The 13,357-nt window shown below is 32.3% G+C and overlaps 1 pseudogene; it reads left to right on the top strand.

Moving 5' to 3' along the window:
- The window catches only part of LOC139848601 (uncharacterized), a 42,426-nt pseudogene extending 29,130 nt beyond the window's left edge, over positions 1 to 13,296 (top strand).
- Positions 13,297 to 13,357: the final 61 nt, after the last annotated feature.

Genomic DNA, 13,357 nt, shown 5'->3' with positions numbered 1-13,357 from the left:
GCAATTTCGGTTTAAAGACCTAGTCTTCAACTTACGACGAATTTTTAAAAATCATATTTTTAACTTAATGCGATAAAGTAAATTTTTGTTTTTAAATTCACACAACTTAAATATAAAATTCAAAATGAATATTAAAAATTAACACCAAACTTTAAAATTTGAAATGCATAAAATTAAAAATTCATATTTTAAAAATTAAAAATTCACACCAAACTTAATTTAAAAATTCATATTATAAATTCACACCAAACTTATATTAAGTTTTCAAATATTTACAATTTTAAATATATTATTTTTACAAAGTTTACAATATTAATTTAAGATTTATATATTAATTTTAAAAACATGGTAAAAATAAAATTAAAAATCTTTTTGGCTTTTTATCCCACTTTAATCAATCAAATATTATCAAAAATATGCTCCCCTCTTTTCGGTAAAGTAATTTCGGTTCCAAGACCTAATTTAACTCATGACGAATTTTTGAAATATTTTGGGTTGGTTGATTAAAGATATTTATACCTTAAGAATAAACGTTAAATTTCGCAGTGATGTAATAAATTTTTGAATGATATCAATAATTTCGGTCGCCAAACCTAATTTTATTCAATACCAAGTTAATACTTTATAGTGAGCAAATTAGCGTTTATTATCAAAAGGTTAAAAATAAAAAAATAAAAATAAAAACTGTACAGACTTACCTGTGAAATAGATTTCTTAGTTATATGATCTATCCCATTCATAAGATAGTCGGTTTAATTGGTTTTCCATAGCTACATAGGCGTAACCTCGAGCATTTAGTGTCTTTTCTTCTAAACATATGAACGGTCCGTCTCTGCATAAAGTAACAAATTCGGTGTTTGAATAGGTTTGATTATTTGAACATTTACCTCCATGTGACCATTTTCCGCATTTGTGACATCTTTCTAGGTGTCGTGCTCTTCTTTTCGCTGCGGATTTTGATTTTCCTTTACCAAATTGTAACTTATTATCTTCGCATCTGGATTCTTTTCTAACTCCGTCCAATCTTTCTCTGATTACTGATACTATTTCACTCGGAAGTGTGTCATTATTACGTTTAGTGATCAAAGCGTGTAGCATTAGACCATGGTTTAGTTCACAGGCAGTCTTCATTTTGTAAAAACCTAAAAAAATAAAAATTCAGAATGGGGGGAGAAGACTAGTTCTTTAGGGTCCGCTAGGGAAAGACCATTCGGGTTCCATTTTCGAGAACTACACGAAAACAGATAATCTAACTCTAACAGAAATACATATTATCCTTTAAAGACTTGATTCTCCCCACACTTAGTTAGCTGTGGTGTCGAAATTATGATTAACTTCGTTGTCGACTTCCATCGGACTATCTATGTAGTGTTTAACTCTGTGACCATTAACTTTAAATTCAATCCCATTTGAATTTATTAATTCTATCGTTCCGTATGGGAAAACTCTTTTGACTATGAATGGTCCAGACCATCTTGATTTCAATTTTCCAGGAAATAGCTTGAATCATGAATTGAAAAGAAGAACTCTGTCTCCTTCCTTAAATTCTTTTGAACTTCTGATTCTTTTATCATGCCATTTCTTCGTTCTTTCTTTATAGATTAACGAATTTTCGTATGCTTCATGTCTTAATTCTTCTAATTCGTTTAGTTGACTTAATCGTAGACGTCCGGCTTCATGTAAATCAAGATTACATGTCTTCAAAGCCCAAAACGCTTTGTGTTCAATTTCTACTGGAAGATGACATGCTTTTCCATAAACAAGTCTAAAAGGTGTGGTTCCAATTGGAGTTTTGTAGGCTGTTCTAAAAGCCCAGAGTGCATCCTCCAATTTAATGGACCATTCCTTCGGATTTGATCCTACGGTTTTCTCTAGAATACGTTTTAAAGCTCGGTTTGTATTTTCAACTTGTCCACTTGTTTGTGGATGATATGCGGTGGAGATTTTATGAGTTACTCCATATCTTTTAAGAACTTTCTCAAGTTGATTATTACAGAAATGAGTACCCCGATCACTTATTAAAGCTTTCGGTGTTCCAAACCTTGCAAAAAGACGTTTTAAAAAGTTGACTACAACTCGTGCATCGTTAGTTGGGAGAGCTTGTGCTTCCGCCCATTTAGATACATAATCAATGGCTACGAGTATATATAGATTATTATGAGATTTTGGAAATGGACCCATAAAGTCAATACCCCAAATGTCAAATACTTCACATACTTGGATGACATTTTGTGGCATTTCATCACGTTGACTTATTTTTCCGGCCCTTTGACAAGCATCACAGGATTTGCAAAGAAGGTGTGCGTCTTTGTAAATTGTAGGCCAATAGAATCCAGCATCATAAACTTTTCTTGCTGTTAGTTGAGGCCCATAATGCCCTCCTGTTGGTCCTGTGTGACAATGGTTTAAAATTTTACTAGCTTCATCTCCAAATACACATCGGCATATTATTCCATCGGGACAACTTTTAAACAAGTGTGGATCTTCCCAAAAATAGTGTTTTATATCACTGAAGAATTTCTTTCGTCTTTGGTACGATAATCTTTTTTCAAGGAATCCACAAACTAAGTAGTTTGCATAGTCTGCAAACCATGGAATTTCATTATAATCTATCTTCAATAGATATTCATCAGGAAAGTTGTCTTGTATGGCCGATTCATTTAGAACTTCTAATTCGGGATTTTCAAGACGAGAAAGATGATCAGCGGCGAGATTTTCTGCTCCTCTTTTATCTCGGATTTCAATATCAAACTCTTGTAATAGTAAGATTCAACAGATTAATCTTGGTTTAGCATCTTGTTTTGAAAATAGGTATCTAAGAGCAGAATGGTCGGTATAGACCACCGTTTTTGCTAGAACGAGATATGATCGAAATTTGTCAAAAGCAAAGACAATAGCAAGGAGTTCTTTTTCAGTAGTTGTATAGTTCGTTTGTGCTCCTTGTAACGTCTTACTAGCATAATATATAAGTTGAAATCGTTTTTCAATCCTTTGTCCTAAAACGGCTCCCATTGCAAAATCACATGCATCGCACATTAGTTCAAATGGTAGATTCCAATTTGGTGTTATCATGATCGGCGCATTAGTGAGTTTTTTTTTAAGAATATTAAAAGATTTGATACACTCATCTGAAAAGATGAATGGAGCATCCTTTTCTAGGAGTTTATTCATAGGAGTGGCAATTTTAGAAAAATCTTTTATGAAACGTCGGTAAAAACCGGCATGCCCTAGAAAACTCCTAACTCCTCTAACATTGGTGGGATGTGGAAGCTTAGCAATTACATCTACTTTAGCTCTATCCACTTCAATTCCTTCTTTTGAAATTTTATGTCCAAGAACGATGCCTTCTTTAACCATGAAATGGCATTTCTCCCAATTAAGTACTAGATTTGATTGTTCGCATCTAATAAGCATTCGTTCCAGATTAGCTAGACATGATTCAAATGTATCACCGAAGACTGAAAAGTCATCCATGAAAACTTCCATGCATTCTTCTATCATGTCGTGAAAAATCGCCATCATGCACCTTTGAAAGGTTGCAGGGGCGTTGCAAAGTCCAAATGGCATGCGTTTGTAAGCAAAAGTACCATAAGGGCACGTGAATGTGGTTTCTCTTGATCTTCGGGTGCTATTGGAATTTGAAAATATCCGGAAAATCCATCTAGAAAACAATAGTAACTATTTCCGGCTAATCTTTCCAACATTTGATCTATGAAAGGTAAGGGAAAGTGATCTTTTCTGGTGGCGTCATTTAATTTTCTATAATCAATACACACACGCCATCCTGTTACAGTCCTAGTAGGAATAAGCTCATTTTTCTCATTTGTAATGACAGTCATGCCACCCTTCTTAGGCACGCATTGAACTGGGCTTACCCATGGACTATCAGAGATTGGATAAATTAGACCTGCGTCTAGCAGTTTAATAATCTCTTTCTTAACTACATCTTGCATATTAGGATTTAGTCTTCGTTGACGTTGCACATACGTTTTATGACCTTCTTCCATAAGGATTTTATGTGTGCAATACGAAGGACTTATTCCTTTAATATCATGAATCTTCCGTGCAATGGCTGGTTTATGAGCTTTCAACACAGAAATGAGTTGTGATTTCTCATTTTCAGTAAGAGAAGACGATATTATTACAGGTAATTCAGATTCACCATGTAAATAAGCGTATTCCAAATGGTTTGGAAGTGGCTTTAACTCTAATTTCGGAGGTTCTTCTATCGATGACTTGTATCGATATCTGTCTTCTTCTTTTAGCATTTGAATTTCTTCTGTTGTTGGTTCATATCCATTAGCTATAAGTGTAGCTAACATTTCAGCTTCATCAATTGGTTCATTACCTTCTTCTAAAGAACATTCTCCTATTCCTTGTAATTCTGGAAATTCTTCTAATAATTCTGCATGTGCATCTATAGTTTGAATATAATAACATTTATCATCTGCAGATTGCGGTTGTTGCATTGCTCTATCAACTGAAAAGGTAACACTCTCATCCTCTATACTTAGGGTCAATTTCTTACCGAACACGTCTATCATTGCTTTAGCCGTGTTTAAGAATGGTCTTCCTAATATGAGAGGAACTTGAGAATCTTCTTCCATGTCCAGAACAACAAAATCTACTGGAAATACTAAAGTACCGACTTTAACTAGCATGTTCTCCATTATCCCTCTAGGATATTTTATTGATCTATCGGCTAGTTGTATGCTTATTCTGGTTGGTTTCAATTCTCCAAGGTCTAGTTTAGCGTATAGTGAATACGGCATTAGATTTATACTAGCACCTAAATCTGCCAATGCTTCTATTGAACTAAGACTACCCAGAAAACATGGAATTGTGAAACTTCCTGGATCAGATAATTTTTCTGGTATCTTATTCAACAGCACTGCTGAACAATTAGCATTCATGGTAACAGCCGAGAGTTCTTCCATTTTCTTTCTATTTGAGATTAGATCTTTCAAGAATTTAGCATATCTAGGCATTCCTGAAATCACATCAATGAAAGGAAGATTTACATTTATCTGTTTAAACATATCCAAGAATTTGGATTTCTCGGCTTCAAGTTTCTCTTTCTTCATTTTACTCGGGTAAGGAAGTGGTGGTTGGTATGGTTTAACATAAGGTTTATCCTTAACTGTGTTATCTTCATTAACCTTTTCAACTACCGGTTCTTTTTCCTTATCTTGATCAGGTTGTGGTTTTTGTGGAGTAGGAATAGCTTCATCAGAAGTTACAGGTATTTCAGGTGGTTTAAGTGTTGTACCACTTCTTGTGGTAATGGCTTTAGCTGTTTCATTCCGGGGGTTAGCATTTGTATCACTAGGTAGACTTCCCGGTTTTCTTTCACCTATTAACCTTGCTAGGTTACTTACTTCTTGTTCCAGATTTTGAATAGAAGCTTGTTGATTTCTAAATGCTTGAGCATTTTGTTCATTAGTTTGTTTCTGAGATGTGAAAAACTGCGTTTGAGTTTCAACTAGCTTCGTCATCATATCTTCTAAATTCAGCTTTTTATCATCGGTTTGTTGTGGTGGTTTGTTTTGAAAATTAGGTCTTTGCTGATTGTAATTATTATTGGATACTTGTTGATTGCTAGGACATTTTTGGTTGTTGTATGGAATATTTCGGTTATAATTCTGGTTTTGATTGTAAATCGGTCTTGGCGGTTGATAATTATTCTGATAATTATTTCCAGGCCTTTGGTTTATGTATGAAATATTCTCTCTTTGTTCCATTATTAATTCAATACTGAGACAATCTTTTGTCAAATGTGGTCCTCCACACTGCTCACAACTAATTCGTATTGAGTGAATATCTTTAGTCATCTTTTCTATTCGTCTCTCGACAGCATCTATCTTTGCAGAAATGGAATCTAAGTCATGGCTAGAATCGGCTCTAGCTGCTTTAGATGATCTAACGATGTCTTTTTCTTGGTGCCACTCATGTGAGTGGGAAGCAGTGTTATCAATAATTTTGTAAGCATCAGTTTCGGTTTTCTTCATAATAGAACCACCAGCTGCTATATCTATATCTTTCCTTGTAGTGATGTCGCATCCTTGGTAGAATATTTGTACTATTTGACAGGTGTCTAAACCATGTTGTGGACATCCTCTTAACAACTTTCCAAATCTAGTCCACACCTCATATAGAGTTTCATTTGGCTTCTGTGTGAACGTAACAATTTCTGCTTGAAGTCTTACGGCTTTAGATGCAGGAAAGAATTGTTTAAGAAAATTTTCAACTAAAACATCCCATGTCTCAATCGCCCCTTCAGGTAACGATTCCAACCAATCTTTGGCTTCTCCCTTTAAAGTCCAGGGAAATAACATGAGATATATCTGTTCATCCTCCACTTCTCGGATTTTAAATAGTGTGCAGATCCTATTAAAGGTACGTAGATGTTCATTTGGATCTTCCTTCGACGCACCACTAAATTGGCATTGATTAGTCACCATGTGTAGAATTTGTCCTTTGATTTCATAATCTGGCGCATTAATGTCTGGATGAGTAATTGCGTGACCTTGGCCAGTGCGTTTAGCTCTCATTCGGTCTTCCATACTTAAAGGTTCCAGATTCTCCATAATTGAACTTGTTGAATCGGAATCACTAGAGGATTCTGATTTAATGGTTTGTTCCTCAACAATCTCTGTTTGAATGATTGGTGGTTCCGGAGGAAAGTTTAGTGGTTCAGGATCTACGAATCGTTCCTGAATATTCTCCGGATTCTCAATTGTGAGGTCGGGTTCAAAAAATGGATTATCGGAAATTTGAACTAAAGTACTTGGTCGACTGGATGACGATTCTAAAGAAAAATCAATGGCAGTAATATTTGCTAAATGTCTTGATCTAGTTACAGGTGGTGAACGTACAAAAGGTGGTGAACGTCTTGCTCGGTGCATTCACTGAATATCCTATTAGTTTTAAAAAGGAAAGAAAAATTATAATAAGTTATCCAATCAATAGACTTTTCTGATTTTGCCCACGTTTCGAATAGCCAAAAGATGCAGCAGAGGGGCAGGATTCGTTTGGTCTCAATATAATTGAGGACTGTTTGGCTCCAATAACCCGGTCCACGTACAAATCCAACTATTACTACGAACCAGAAAATTTTGATGTCTATCAATTTAACCACTTAAAATAAATTTTCGTAATTTTAAGAAAATTAGATAAGAAGTAGAATAAAAATCTATGTCCTAAAACTAGAATAGCGAGAAATAAGAAAGAAAAAGAGTTCGTCGAAAAAAGGTCGAAAAAGAAAAATGGTTAAAACATAAAAGGTGACGGAAAAATAAAAGAAACTTATAAAACTTAAAAATACTTGACTAACCTAACCTTATTACTACAACTAACTTAAAATTATAATCGCAAATTGAAATTACTAATTGGAATGATAATTGATGCATAGGTAAAAGGTGTCTAAAAATATTAAAGCTTACAAGAAAAACTATATCTCAAATGGAAATAACTTAAAAAGAAACTAAAACTTAAAAAGGCGTCGCAAAATTCTAAAGCACCTAAATCTTAGTCTAAAGAAAAAGCACCTAAGGGATTTTACGGCAAAGCCTAAAAATCTAGAAGTAAAAATAAATATGGCAAAAACTAAGTTTAAAACTAAATATGAGCTAAAAATACAAATATTACGCTAAAACGATTAAAAAGAGACAAAATATAAAAATATACTAAAAGTTGTAAAAAGTACAATTTTTATAAAAATATTATTTTTATATTATTTTATAAAAGCATTAATTTAAATATATAAATAAAACTAATTAAAACTTAATATAACTAAATAATTAAAATTAAATATTAATTTAATTAAAACCTAAATCTTAATTAATTAATAATAATAATTATTACACCGTATTAAATGCGATTAGGATTTCTGTGTACCCGTGTCAGAGTGGCTCCGCGGTTTTCGAAGCAGCAATCCCCGCGAGTCGCGGGATTCCAAAATTCAACTCTGTTACAGTTTAAATTGACGCGTTTTTTTTCTTCCTGTTTTTATATTTTCTGTTTATAAAATATTTATTTAATAAAAACTTATATTTAAAAACTTAAATAAAAATAGAACTACTTTATAACTTTAAAAATATCTTAAAAATAGATTTATATATATTAAAAAAAAAATTCAGTTTTTTTTTTATATTTATAAAATATATTTATAAAATAAATTAAATAAAACTTATATTTTTACAAACTAAAGAAACTTTATAAAACTTAAATATTTATCAAAATCTTAAAAATACTTATATTTTTGTTTTTCTTTTTATATTTTCGAATATTTAAAACGTATTTTTATAAAAACGAATTTTAATAAAAGTAAACTAAAAATCTTTTTTTATTATTATTATATTAGCGTTGCGCTTCCGGCGTTTAAGAGAGTTCCCCGGCAGCGGCGCCAAAAATACTTGATGTGTTAGCAGAGTAGTATATAAAATAGCTTATATTTTTATAGGAAAAACTATTAAATACGATACATTTTTACACAAGATATTTATTTATTTATAGAATGGATATACTTAAACCTTGCTACAACACTTATAGGCAGTGTACCTAATCGTACAGTAGTGTAGTTTTTAGTAAGTCCGGTTCGTTCCACAGGGAATGTTTTTAAACAAAGCTTAACGCTATATTAGTTTACTTTTATAAAAATACAAATATATATATATATAAGTAATATTATTATTATAAAGGGGGGTTTTTACCGTTTAATGACCGGTTTGTCGATTTTAAAACTTTAGTCGCAGTTAAAACCAAATGTAAAATAATAAATATAAATACAAGACTTAAATTAAAGCGTAAAGTAAATAACAATAATGAAATTGCGAATAATAAAAGTGCGATAAAATAAACTTGCGATAATTAAAAAGTACGATAATTAAAAGTACAATTAAATACAATAACAATAAAAATGCGATAATTAGAAGTGCAATTAAATATAAAATAAAGGAAATTAAATATGAAATAAAAGAATTATGCTTATTTAAACTTCCGTAATCATGATGTTTGACGTGTTGATTTTAATTTTAAGCCCATGGGTTAATTGTCCTTTGTCCTGGATTATTTAATATGTCCATACGAATTTGTCCATAATAGTCCATCAGTCATAAATATAAATAGCGAAAGCCTTCGTCAAATTATTCTTATTCCCGAAGTCAAATATTCCAACTAATTGGGGATTCGAATTGTAACAAGGTTTTAATACTTTGTTTAATGAATACACCAGGTTATCGACTGCGTGTAAACCAAGGTTTTACTACTTTGTTAACAATTACACCAATTACCCTTGAATGTAATTCACCCCTGTTTCAACAAGTCTATTAACTATTAATCCAGTTCCGTGTCCGGTAAAATGAATAATTATTGGTATTTATAGATATCCCGCCCACCGTACCCAGTCAAGCGTATGTGGTTATATATAAATACGTCGAATTATAAGTTTGTATATTAAATTAACAAGGTATTGTTTAGTTAATATAAAACCCATTAATAGCCCATAGTCTAATTTCCACAAGTGTCGTTCTTTTATCCAAACCCCAATTATGGTACAAAGCCCAATTACCCAATTTTAGTAATTAGCCCAACATCATGATTACTTTGGATTAAATAAGCATAATAATAACTTAGCTGCGAGACATTAATATAAAAAGGTTGAACATAACTTACAATGATTAAAAATAGCGTAGCGTTACACGGACAGAATTTCTACTTACACCCTTACAACATTCGCTAACATACCGTTATTATTAGAATTAAAATTAAAATTAAAATTAAAATTATAATATATATATATAATACGTTTTATGAGAGAAGAAGAAAAAGGGTAGTTTTGCGATCAGAATTCGGTTGCTTTTATAGGGAGTTGCAGAAATTGGGGCTCCGCGACTCGCGGCCCATTTTGCCTTCAAACTCCGCGAGTCGCGGAGTTTGTAAATATAGCTCAGTCCCTTTTGGAGTCTTTCTTGCCGACAGTTTTAAATATTAATATAATATATATATTATTTTTAAGAATTATTTATATATTATATTATATTTATGTGCATAGTTGACTTGTAATTTTTAGTCCGTTGCGTCGAGCGTTGAGAGTTGACTCATGTCCCGGTTCCGGATTTTCGAACGTCCTTGCGTACAATTTAATATCTTGTACTTTGCGTTTTGAATCTTGTACTCTTGTAATTTTGAGACGTTTCTTATCAATAATTGGAACCTCTTTGATTGTCTTTTGTACTTTTGAGTGTTTTGGTCGTTTGCGTCTTCAATTCGTCGAATCTGTCTTTTGTCTTCACCTTTTATTATTTAAACGAATATCACTTGTAAATAGAACAATTGCAACTAAAAGCTTGTCTTTCTTGAGGAATAATGCTATGAAATATATGTTCGTTTTTAGCATTATCAATACTTAACATAAAATCATAAGTTTTCTTCATAATTACTAGTTACCCTAATCATAACAGCCATAATCATACTTGTTATCACCTTTTAATCATACTTTTAATTATACTTTTACTTTAATCATACCCATTATATTATTACTAATCAACTTTCATTAAACCTACTTTACCTTATTACTCCATAATTATAATTCATACATCTTTTATCATTACCACAATCTAGTTACTACATAAAATCATAACTACTATTAATAACTAATTATAATACTTGATCATAATCCTTTTCAATAATCATAATAATTAACCTTACAACAATTCATAAATCTTTATAAACTTTAAACCTTATTATTCATACTTCAATATTATACTTAACATAATACCTAGCAATACTTATGTGTAATTAAATAAAGACAAGATCACTAGGGTTATTAGGATACCTTAGGGTTTAATGACCAAGAATGATGATGACAACGGTGCGTACAGAAAAACAGAAAGCAAGCAGCAGCAACACGACCCAGACAAGGCCTGTTTGGGTCAGAATCAACACGACAGAACAGCAGTAACCTGGGCTGGTTTTGATCACGATTTGCAGCAACGGAAACAGAAAATAAACGCAGCAACAAGCAGAACAATGAGTAACCTTGGGCTGTAAAAAGGTATCGAATTATTCAATAGAGAACAGAAGAAGACTTACTCAATTTCCTGGGCTGTTTGGTTCGACAGAATAACAGGTACAACAGCAGTTTTTATTCGACAAAACTTTAGATGGAAAGCAGGCTGGATTGCAGGTGATAATTCAGTCGACAAGTGCAGGTTGAATGAGGGTTTTTGTCGACAGGATGGTTGAGGGAAAGCAGGAGGTACTCGATAATGAAACTGGAGAGAAAGCAGGTGATTTGATCGACTGAATGCAGGTGAATCTGTGGTGATTTAATCTGATAATTCACGATAGCTTTTATAGATAAATTGGGTTTCCTAATTGCACTATGATTCTTGGGGATTAAGGAAGAAATTAGAGATAAACTAGGATAAAAAGACTTGGAGTTCAAGCTGCAGAATATACAGCCGATACATATCAGATACATATGATCTTATTTATTTATTTTTTATACGGCTTTTTACTTATTTATTTATGTATTATATATTTTCTTTTATTATTATTATTATTATTATTATTATTATTATTATTATTATTATTATTATTATTATTATTATTATTATTATTATTATTATTATTTATTAATATTGTAAATATTAGGGTTACATTTATTTAGATACATTTTATTTATATATATTAGACCCTAACTTCTATTAATTAACTTTGGTTCTAATTAGTTTGTAGTAATTTTTATAGTTTATACAATATCACTTATAAGTATTTATATACATTTACAGTTTGTATAATAAAGATAATACACAAAAACATAAACTTTATATAACATGAAATATCGATCAAAAGTTAATATTCAATCAACGGTTGTTAAACAAGGTTTACGAGTACATAAAGTCCTATTAATGGAACAGAAATAATAGATATAGCGGAAATGAAAAGAAAAATTGAGGGTTGTCATACATTACTTGCATCCGGTAGCAAGGACAACGACATTGTTTTATGGGACGTTATTGGCGAAGTAGGTATTTTTCGTCTTCGTGGTCACCGTGATCAGGTATATATTCTAAGAATCTGTCATTATATATGCTTCTTTAGCTGATGTATACAACGTTTTCTTTCGTCTGTAAGCTAAAGTGTACCACTTGTTTGTTTGGAATGTAGGTTATTGATCTTGTGTTTTTGGATTCTGGTAAAAAAAAAAACTCGTTAGCGCCTCAAAGGATAAGTTTTTAAGGGTTTGGGATCATGATACGTAACATTGTACACAAGTAATAGGGGGCATTACAGTGAAGTTTGGTCTGTCGATGTTGATCCTGATGAGAGGTTTTTGGTCTCTGGGTCAGCAGATGCTAAGCTTCCATTTTATACTATAAACCATGATGACGTAAACGGTCAATCCATATTGAAAACGGTCAAACAGACACTAACGACTCATCTGTAATCGAGAATAATTGGCAAACCTTGAAACTATTTGGTGAAATTCAAAGACAGAGCAAAGACCGTGTTGCAACTTTGAGATTCAATAAATCTGGTAATCTTTTAGCTTGTCAAGTTGCAGAGAAAACCATCGAGATCTATCATGTGTTAGATGAAGCTGAATCTAAACGGAAAGCAAAAAGAAGAATCAATCGGAAAAAAGAGAAAAAATCAATCGAAAAGACGGATTATGAACTAAATGTTGATGGAAACCTAACCAAGATTACAGTTTCTGATGTATTTAAGCTTTTGCAAACTATACGAGCTACCAAGAAAATTTGCTCTTTTTCGTTCTCTCCCGTTAGTTCCTAAAAGTTGTTAGCGACACTAGCGTTATCCTTGAACAACAATTTGTTAGAGGTGTATTCAACAGATAGTAATTCAACTACAAAAACGAGTGCTATTGAGCTTCAAGGGCATCGTTCGGATATAAGAAGTGTTACAATTAGTTCAGACAACACTCTTTTAATGTCAACGAGTCATAATTGTGTAAAGATTTGGAACTCGAGTACTGGTTCATGTATTCGTACTATTGATTCGGGATTTGGTCTATGTAGTTTGTTTGTTCCTGGTAATAAGTATGCTGTTATTGGTACTAAAAGTGGGACCCTTGAAATTATTGATGTGAGAAGTGGTACTTGTGTTGAAGTTGTGCAAGCTCATACTGGTTCTGTTCAATCGATCGTTCCCACACCAGATGGTGATGGTTTTGTTACGGGGAGTTTAGATCATGATGTTAAGTTTTGGGAGTATGAAACAACAAAAGTTTATAATCTGGAACTATTGTGGTTTACTGATCGATTAGTATAGCTTTTATATGGAACAAATAATGTAAACGGACAAAAGTGTCCTCACATGCATGGCACATGTG

This window comes from Rutidosis leptorrhynchoides, chromosome 5, assembly GCF_046630445.1.
Source record: "Rutidosis leptorrhynchoides isolate AG116_Rl617_1_P2 chromosome 5, CSIRO_AGI_Rlap_v1, whole genome shotgun sequence".
In the NCBI taxonomy this organism is placed as follows: domain Eukaryota; kingdom Viridiplantae; phylum Streptophyta; class Magnoliopsida; order Asterales; family Asteraceae; genus Rutidosis; species Rutidosis leptorrhynchoides.
The sequence above is the reverse complement of the archived record's forward strand: the minus strand, read 5'-3'. Positions and strand labels throughout refer to the sequence as shown.